General features: G+C 37.1%; 1 long non-coding RNA gene across 1 annotated transcript; it reads right to left on the bottom strand.

Annotated features, from left to right (window-relative positions):
• Nucleotides 1-2,912: 2,912 nt before the first annotated feature.
• On the bottom strand, nt 2,913-8,843 carry LOC132107159 (uncharacterized). The gene is made up of 2 exons (XR_009424236.1): nt 8,733-8,843; nt 2,913-3,095 (listed from the first exon to the last, which is right to left on the bottom strand). It is a non-coding gene; the product is annotated as an uncharacterized LOC132107159 (long non-coding RNA).
• Between the last annotated feature and the right edge of the window lie 1,123 nt (nt 8,844-9,966).

Here is a 9,966-nt window from a genome sequence, read left to right on the forward strand (position 1 = left end):
ATTTGGAATACATTTGGCAAAGGGAGCAACAATTTGCTCATTATGTTCAGCTGGCATGTTCCTGTGACAACGTAGCACAGTGTCCGTCATGAACCGGAACCATTTGTCCATCTGTGTGTGTCTATAATGTATATGAGGATGTTGGTGGCAAACTGACCATTGAGCGTTTGAACTGTTTTGGCAGTCTCTAGTAATACGGCTCACGCAGATGCTGCTGGATGACATCAGCATTAGCAATGATGTGATCTCCTGACGACCGGATTTGTCCATGAGAGGAAGAATGGTCTGTTCTGGCATCAGAGTCAGCTATACAGCAGGACAACAAAAGGGAACAGGACTTCACAAACACTAATCAATCAGCTGAGTTAATTTAAACAAGACCTGAACTTTGAACTTACAAGGTCAACAAATGGCATTCACAATTTAGCTTATTATTTCTAAGTGAAACAGAATATTCAGCCGAATTGGATTGTGAGAAATGGGTTGTTTTATTATTATTGGTTAATGCAGCAGACATTTCAAAGGTGGAGAAAGTTATTACATCTCAAAGAAGATATATATATATACATACATATATATACGTATATATATTTATGTGTATATATATATATATTTATGTGTATATATATATATATATATATATATATATATATATATATATATACAGTACAGACCAAAAGTTTGGAAATACTATTTTTAATGTTTTTGAAAGAAGTTTCTTCTGCTCATCAAGCCTGCATTTATTTGATCAAAAATACAGAAAAAACAGTAATATTGTGAAATATTATTACAACTTAAAATAATAGTTTTCTATTTGAATATACTTTAAAAAAAATAATGTATTCCTGTGATGCAAAGCTGAATTTTCAGCATCACTCCTCCAGCTTCAGTGTCACATGTAACATCCAGTCTATCACATGATCATCTAGAAATCATTCTAATATTCTGATTTATTATGAGTGTTGGAAACAGTTCTGCTGTCTCATATATTTGATCAATAAAAGGTTAAAAAGAATTGCATTTATTAAAAAAAAATAAAAATCTAATAATATATATTCTAATAATATATTTTCTTTACTATCACTTTTTATCAATTTAACACATCCTTGCTGAATAAAAGCATTGATTTTATTTAAAAAAAATGAAAGAAAAAAAATTACTTACCCCAAATTACTGACCAGTAGTGTATATTGTTATTACAAAATATTTATATTTTAGAAACACATTTTTTTTTTACTTTTTATTCATCAAAGTATCCTAAAAAAGTATCACATGTTCTGAAAAAATATTAAGCAGCAGAACTGTTTCCAACTTTGATAATGAATCATCATATTAGAATGATTTCTAAAGGATCACATTATCATCTGATAATGATCCTAAAAATTCAGCGTTGCATCACCGAAATAAATGTTAATTAAAAGTATAATACATTTAAAAATAATTATTTTAAATTGTAATAATATATCACAATATTACATTTGATCAAATAAATGCAGGCTTGATGAGAAGAAGAAACTTCTTTCAAAAACATTAAAAATAGTAATGTTTCAAAACTTTTGGTCTGTACTGTATATATATATATATATATATATATATATATATATATATTTTTTTTTTTTTTTTTTGTCATTAGGGCTCCAGAGATATTTATTAAGTAAGCAGGGTGAAATTGCCACACAAAATAGTGTAAAAGTGTTGTGTTTCAGCATCAGTGTCTTTTAGGATTTATTTGTGTGTGTATTAAGAGGCATATTTTGGTAAATGTGTGTGAGGAACCCCACAGGCACGCCTAAACTACCTTCACATCAACACACAATCTCACGACTCACTGACTTAGAAAAAATCTCTGGTTTTCCTATTAATGAGCTAAAGGATTCCAAACTCCTCTCAGAAACTTAGATTAACTTTTGGACTGCAACCTTTGTTTAATTTGTTTGTCGATTTCATCATGTTGGAAAAGCGTCCTTTAGCCATATTCTGCTGTTTGTCTCGAGGATTAAGAGAGTTTGTGAACGTGCAGGAAACCCTTATTAAAAACAAACAAGGGGCGTCTCTGGCTCTGTGCGTCAGTGCTTTCTCTCTATCTTTGTCTCTCTCCATTGCTCCTACACACTTAATTATGTCCTGTTGTGAATATGGTTGAGGGAGAATGACAGCTAGGAAGCACTTGATATTTATTAATATTTACTGTTTCCCTGGTAACCAGAGCATCTCAGCCCACCTTGGGACAAGATGATTAAGAAAGCCATCAAAACACACACACAAACAAACACCTGTGTCCTCATCTCATCCACACCATCACAACCAACAAATAAATCAAATAATAATTAAAAAATATATTTTGGTTAACAATCATAAGCACTCATAATCCTGTAAAATAACAGTATAAATGTTTTGTAATTACTTAAAACTCCCATACTTTAAAAAAATAAAAAAATTGACTAACAGCATTAAATGGTTAATAGTTGAACCTGACACAGCCTACCTGAGCATTGTTTCTGACCATGTCCATCCCTTTATGACCACCATGTACCCATCCTCTGATGGCTACTTCCAGCAGGATAATGCACCATGTCACAAAGCTCGAATCGTTTCAAATTGGTTTCTTGAACATGACAATGAGTTGACTGTACTAAAATGTCCCCCACAGTCACCAGATCTCAACCCAATAGAGCATCTTTGGGATGTGGTGGAACGGGAGCGTCGTGCCCTGGATGTGCATCCCACAAATCTCCATTCAATTCAATTCAATTCAAGTTTATTTGTATAGCGCTTTTTATAAAATACAAATCGTTACAAAGCAACTTTACAGAAAATTATATTTCTACAATATTTAGTAGTAGCTTATGGTGGTGACTGTCAGTTTGTGCACGTTTGACAGGATTTTTAGAAAAAAATAATACAAGACGTAGTCAGCTAGACGATGAACATTATTAATATTATTAATTAATAATTATTATATGATGCAGTCACACATGTAGCAATAATTGTTAGTTCTGTTTGTTGATTCAGGGTTAGCATCATCTGAGGTCCTCTGAGGGTCAGCATCATCTCTTCTCAGGTGTTCTGGATCCAGACTGGATCTTGTGTAAATCCTAGTTACCACGGGATGAAGATCCCAGCAGAAACAGAGAAACAAATAGAGACATCATTAACATAGCTGCTGATCCAACAAAGTAAAATTAATTAGTTTAACCCAAGCTAAAGAATAAAAATGTGCGTTTGATCAGATGCAACTACACTCACAATTTAAGAGATACATTATTCGAATGGTTGGCGAAAGAGATGCGTTTTTAATCTAGATTTAAACAGAGAGAGTGTGTCTGAACCCCGAACATTATCAGGAAGGCTATTCCAGAGTTTGGGAGCCAAATGTGAGAAAGCTCTACAACCCGAATTCCTGAAAAGTTGGGACGTTTTTTAAATTTTAATAAAATGAAAACTAAAAGACTTTCAAATTACATGAGCCAATATTTTATTCACAATAGAACATAGATAACATAGCAAATGTTTAAACTGAGAAAGTTTACAATTTTATGCACAAAATGAGCTCATTTAAATTTTGATTTCTGCTACAGGTCTCAAAATAGTTGGGACGGGGCATGTTTACCATGGTGTAGCATCTCTTTTTCTTTTTTTTAAAAACAGTTTGAAAACGTCTGGGCATTGAGGCTATGAGTTGCTGGAGTTTTGCTGTTGGAATTTGGTCCCATTCTTGCCTTATATAGATTTCCAGCTGCTGAAGAGTTCGTGGTCGTCTTTGACGTATTTTTCGTTTAATGATGCGCCAAATGTTCTCTATAGGTGAAAGATCTGGACTGCAGGCAGGCCAGGTTAGCACCCGGACTCTTCTACGACGAAGCCATGCTGTTGTTATAGCTGCAGTATGTGGTTTTGCATTGTCCTGCTGAAATAAACAAGGCCTTCCCTGAAATAGACGTTGTTTGGAGGGAAGCATATGTTGCTCTAAAACCTTTATATACCTTTCAGCATTCACAGAGCCTTCCAAAATAATGCAACTTGCCAATACCGTATGCACTTATGCACCCCCATACCATCAGAGATGCTGGCTTTTGAACTGAACGCTGATAACATGCTGGAAGGTCTCCCTCCTCTTTAGCCCGGAGGACACGGCATCCGTGATTTCCAACAAGAATGTCTAATTTGGACTCGTCTGACCATAAAACACTATTCCACTTTGAAATAGTCCATTTTAAATGAGCCTTGGCCCACAGGACACGACGGCGCTTCTGGACCATGTTCACATATGGCTTCCTTTTTGCATGATAGAGCTTTAGTTGGCATCTGCTGATGGCACGGCGGATTGTGTTTACCGACAGTGGTTTCTGAAAGTATTCCTGGGCCCATTTAGTAATGTCATTGACACAATCATGCCGATGAGTGATGCAGTGTCGTCTGAGAGCCCGAAGACCACGGGCATCCAATAAAGGTCTCCGGCCTTGTCCCTTACGCACAGAGATTTCTCCAGTTTCTCTGAATCTTTTGATGATGTTATGCACTGTTGATGATGAGATTTGCAAAGCCTTTGCAATTTGACGTTGAGGAACATTGTTTTTAAAGTTTTCCACAATTTTTTTACGCAGTCTTTCACAGATTGGAGAGCATCTGCCCATCTTTACTTCTGAGAGACTCTGCTTCCCTAAGACAAAGCTTTTATAGCTAATCATGTTACAGACCTGATATCAATTAACTTAATTAATCACTAGATGTTCTCCCAGCTGAATCTTTTCAAAACTGCTTGCTTTTTAGCCATTTGTTGCCCCCGTGCCAACTTTTTTGAGACCTGTAGCAGGCATTAAATTTTAAATGAGCTAATTAAGTTGATAAAAGTGTACAATTTCTCAGTTTAAACATTTGCTACGTTATCTATGTTCTATTGTGAATAAAATATTGGCTCATGTGATTTGAAATTCCTTTAGTTTTCATTTTATTAAAATTTAAAAAACGTCCCAACTTTTCCGGAATTCGGGTTGTACCTCCATTAGTGGACTTTGCTATCCTAGGAACTACCAAAAGTCCAGCGTTTTGTGACCTTAGGGTGCGTGATGGGTTGTAGCGTGGTAGAAGGCTAGTTAGGTACGCAGGAGCTAAACCATTTAGGGCCTTATAGGTAAGTAATGATCATTTGTAACTGATACGTAACTTAATAGGTAGCCAGTGCAGAGACTGTAAAATTGGGGTAATATGATCATATTTTCTTGACCTGGTAAGGACTCTAGCTGCTGCATTTTGGACTACCTGTAGCTTGTTTATTGACGAAGCAGGAAAACCACCTAGAAGTGCATTACAATAGTCCAGTCTAGAGGTCATGAATGCATGAACTAGCTTTTCTGCATCAGAAACAGATAACATGTTTCGTAGCTTGGCAATGTTTCTAAGATGGAAGAATGCAGTTTTTGTAACATTGGAAATATGATTTTCAAAGGACAAATTGCTGTCTAATATAACACCCAGATTTCTGACTGTAGAGGAAGTTACAGTACATCCGTCTAGTTGCAGATTGTAATCTACAAGATTCTGTGTAGTGTTTTTTGGTCCAATAATTAATATCTCTGTCTTATCCGAATTCAATTGGAGAAAATTATTTGTCATCCAATCTTTTACATTTTTAAACACACTCTGTTAGCTTAGATAATTGAGAAGTTTCATCTGGTCTCGTTGAGATATATAGCTGAGTATCATCAGCATAACAGTGGAAGCTAATTCCGTATTGTCTAATAATATTACCAAGGGGCAACATGTATATTGAAAATAGAAGGGGACCTAGGACGGATCCTTGTGGCACTCCATATTTTACTGATGATAAATGAGATGACACCCCATTTAAGTAAACAAAATGGTAGCGATCGGACAGGTAGGATCTAAACCATCTTAGAGCCTGCCCTTGAATACCTGTATAGTTTTGTAATTGATCTATGAGTATGTCATGATCTATGGTGTCGAACACAGCACTAACATCAAGTAAGACTAGAAATGAGATGCATCCTTGATCTGACACAAGAAGCAGGTCATTTGTAATTTTAACAAGTGCAGTTTCTGTGCTATGGTGGGGCCTGAAACCTGACTGAAATTCTTCATACAGATCATTTTTATGCAGGAAGGTGCTCAATTGAGCAGACACAACTTTTTCTAAAATTTTAGACATAAATGGAAGATTTGAAATAGGCCTATAATTTGCCAGTACACTAGGATCTAGTTTTGGAGAGTGTGTTTTATGTTGAATGTGAATGTATTTGCATGATTACCATCTGTTTGAGTGCAAATCAGCCCAAATCAGCTCGCTATTACTGAATGGTCACGGCTATCAAAGTGAACGCATCTATATGAATAGAGAGAGTGGATTATTTACTTTGGCACATTTGTGTTATTACCATCGGTATAAGTGGCCATCAGCACATCAGCACGTAATTCATTGTAAAATACGCATCTGTAGCAATCTCAGGATGTTCTATATTGGCAAACAATGTTAAATCTTTTTTTATTTTTCTTATTATTCTTATTTTTCTTACTCAGATTATTCTTATTGTATTTTTCTAGTGCTCAAATAAATCATTTATATGATGTCTAAGTTTATGTCTAGTGTTTTATAATTGAAAAAAACTATGCAGTGGTATGTTTACTGACTAAATAGTTTGTAGAAGCCTTCAATACTATTGGGAAATATATTTTCTTATATTTGGGGGGGGGGGGGTGTAGACATAGTCTCAGAAAAATATTTGCAGGAGTCTCATTTTTCATGATATTTTATTCAGATTTGACATAGAAACTCATGAGACATGTGGCTTTCAACCCATTACTTTTCTAGATTGCTCCAGGACTTATTTCATGTATTTTTATATCAAATAAAAAAATAGTTAAGAGTGGTAAAAAAAATTCAAGGCACTTCAGTGTCTATAACTTTTAATATTTTTGAGCATTATCAAATCTGGTTGATAAAAAAGTGAAGCCCAAAGGGTCTTCTTTCTAAAGACACCACAATTATGTTTGTAACACACTGAAGTAGGAAACTATTACAATTATAAGTTAGTTAGAGCACTTTCAGCTGTGAGTCCCATAATGGGGGGTGCTGGCTAACAGGTTAATAAGAGGCTTGATAACCGCCAGCTTGAATGGTTTTGGGACGTGACCTAAAGATAACGACGAGTTAATGATATTGAGAAGCGGTTCTTCGGCTACAGGTAACAACTCTTTCAGTAATTTAGTGGGTACAGGATCTAATAAACATGTTGTTGGTTTAGATACAGTGATAAGTTTATTTAGCTCTTCCTGTCCTATAGTTGTAAAGCACTGCAGTTTATCTTTGGGTGCGATAGATGAAACTGAAGTGTTAAACGCTGTAGAATCTACATTCGCTATTGTATTTCTAATGTTATCTATTTTATCAGTGAAGAAATTTATAAAGTCATTACTATTTAACGTTGGTGGAATATTTGAATCAGGTGGCGTCTGGTAATTTGTTAATTTAGCCACTGTGCTAAATAAAAACCTTGGATTGTTTTGGTTATTTTCTATGAGTTTGTGGATATGCTCTGCCCTAGCAGTTTTCCAAGTTAGTTTTTCTCCATTTGCGTTCAAGACTACGAGTTTCTTTCTTGAGAGTGTGAGTATTACTGTTTTACCATGGCACAGTACGTTTTTCTCTAACATTTGTCAATTTGATGGGGGCAACAGTTTCTACTGTATAAGAGAAAATAGTGCCCATGTTGTCAGTCATTTCGTCTAATTCATGTGTATTTTTGGGTACAAATAGCAGTTGAGATAGATCAGGCAGGTTATTTGCCAATCTTTCTTTGGTGGCTGGAACAATAGTTCTGCCCAGACGGTAACGCTGAGACATATAGTTAATATCAGTTATACGCAGCATGTACGATACAAGGAAATGGTCTGTAATATCATCACTTTGAGGTACAATATCTATAGCAGTAAGATCGATTCCATGAGATATAATTAAATCTAGTGTATGATTAAAACGATGAGTGGGCCCGGTGACATTTTGCTTGACTCCAAAGGAGTTTATTAGGTCAGTAAACGCAAGTCCTAATGTATCATTTGTATTATCAACGTGAATATTAAAATCTCCCATGATTAGCGCCTTATCAACTGTAACTAGAATGTCTGAGAGGAAATATGCAAATTATTTTAGGAATTCTGTATACGGCCCTGGTGGTCTATACACAGTAGCCAGAGCAAGAGATACATTAGACTTCTTTTGCATGTCTGACAGTGTAACATTTAGCAGAAGTATTTCAAAAGAGTTAAACCTGTATCCTGTTTTCTGGGTAGCATTGAGAATATCGCTATATATTGTTGCAACACCTCCGCCACGACCATTCTGACGTGGCTCATGCTTATAACAGTAGTTTGGTGGAGTAGACTCATTTAGACCAAAATAATCATTTGGTTTTAGCCAGGTTTCAGTCAAGCAGAGTACATCAAAACTATTATCTGTGATCATTTCATTTACAATAACTGCTTTGGGTGTGAGTGATCTAATATTTATGAGCCCAAACTTTAAAAATATTTTTTGTTCATTTACTTTACATGTTTCTGGTTTAATCACGATTTTTTCTAGATCCTACATTATACTTATATTTTGACCTCACTATTCAGGGAAAAGACACAGTCTTAATAGTTTTTACAGCGCAAGTACTTTTATCATTTAAGCGGGTGGAACAAAACTCATCATAATAGTTATTTGAGAATTGTCTTACTAGTCACATGGAGCGAAGTGTCCTGGAGATGTTGTCAGAGAGCAGCTCCGCTCCGATTCTGCTGGGGTGTAATCCATCAGCGCGAAACAGCCTAGGACACTCCCAGAAAAGATTCCAGTTATTAACAAATATCATTTTCTGTTCTTTACACCATGACAACAACCATTCATTTAAAGCAACAAGTCTACTGAACCTTTCATGTCCTCGTCGATACGTGGGGAGTGGTCCTGACACGATGATCGTCGCTGCGGGCGTCGTGCTGCGAACCGTCTCGATCAGGCTCCTGAAGTCCCTCTTCAGTGTCTCCATCTGCCGCAGCGTGGTGTCGTTAACCCCGGCGTGAAGCACGTCTGCTCTGGGGCTTTCCTCGGCCTTCAGGATCGCGGGTATCTACGCAGAAACATCGAGAACACGAGCACCAGGCAAACAATGAGTGTGCACTTTACCTTCGGCTAACGTAGCACGGACGTGTCGGACGATGGAGTCTCCGATGATCACAGAGTCGCGTCCTGTCTCGCGGAGGGGAGCGAAGCGGTTCCAGATGGAGATCTCGAAGGCAGGAGGGGGAGATGTCGTCGCCCGGGGCCCGGCTCGCGTCCTCCGCTGTGGATGCACCCAGGGTTCGTGGTGTCCCAGCGTCGGAGTGAAGGACATCTGGGAAGATCGCGTCCTGGGTGCACCGGGCCTGTGCAGAGAAACACACGGAGTAGACGTGGTGGGACTGTTAACAGAACGCTGTATACTTACCCCGGACTTGTGAGCGTCAGCCCGGGATGATTCCAGAGTGGCTCTCCACTCTCTCAGCTGGGCCTGCCTCACCTCAAGGTCGCGAATCTGCTTCCCCATGGCCTCGAGCTCGAGCTGCACAGAATGCAGCTCGAGCGTGTCCCCACCTGCAATCAAAGGTAGAGATTCATCTGCCATTAAAGCAAGTAACAGTGAGTACAGCAGTGGTAATGTCTGTGAATAGAGTATTAGCAATGTAAGCGCAGTTAGCAACTGCAAGATGCAATCCTACCAATATGGGCCAACATTTCTAAAGAATGCTTTCAGCACCTTGTTGAATCAATGCCACATAGAATTAAGGCAGTTCTGAAGGTGAAAGGGGGTCAAACACAGTATTAGTATGGTGCTCCTAATAATCCTTTAGGTGAATATATATATATATATATATATATATATATATATATATATATATATATATATATATATATATTCACCTAAAGGATTATTA

This window comes from Carassius carassius, chromosome 27, assembly GCF_963082965.1.
Source record: "Carassius carassius chromosome 27, fCarCar2.1, whole genome shotgun sequence".
Lineage (NCBI taxonomy): Eukaryota > Metazoa > Chordata > Actinopteri > Cypriniformes > Cyprinidae > Carassius > Carassius carassius.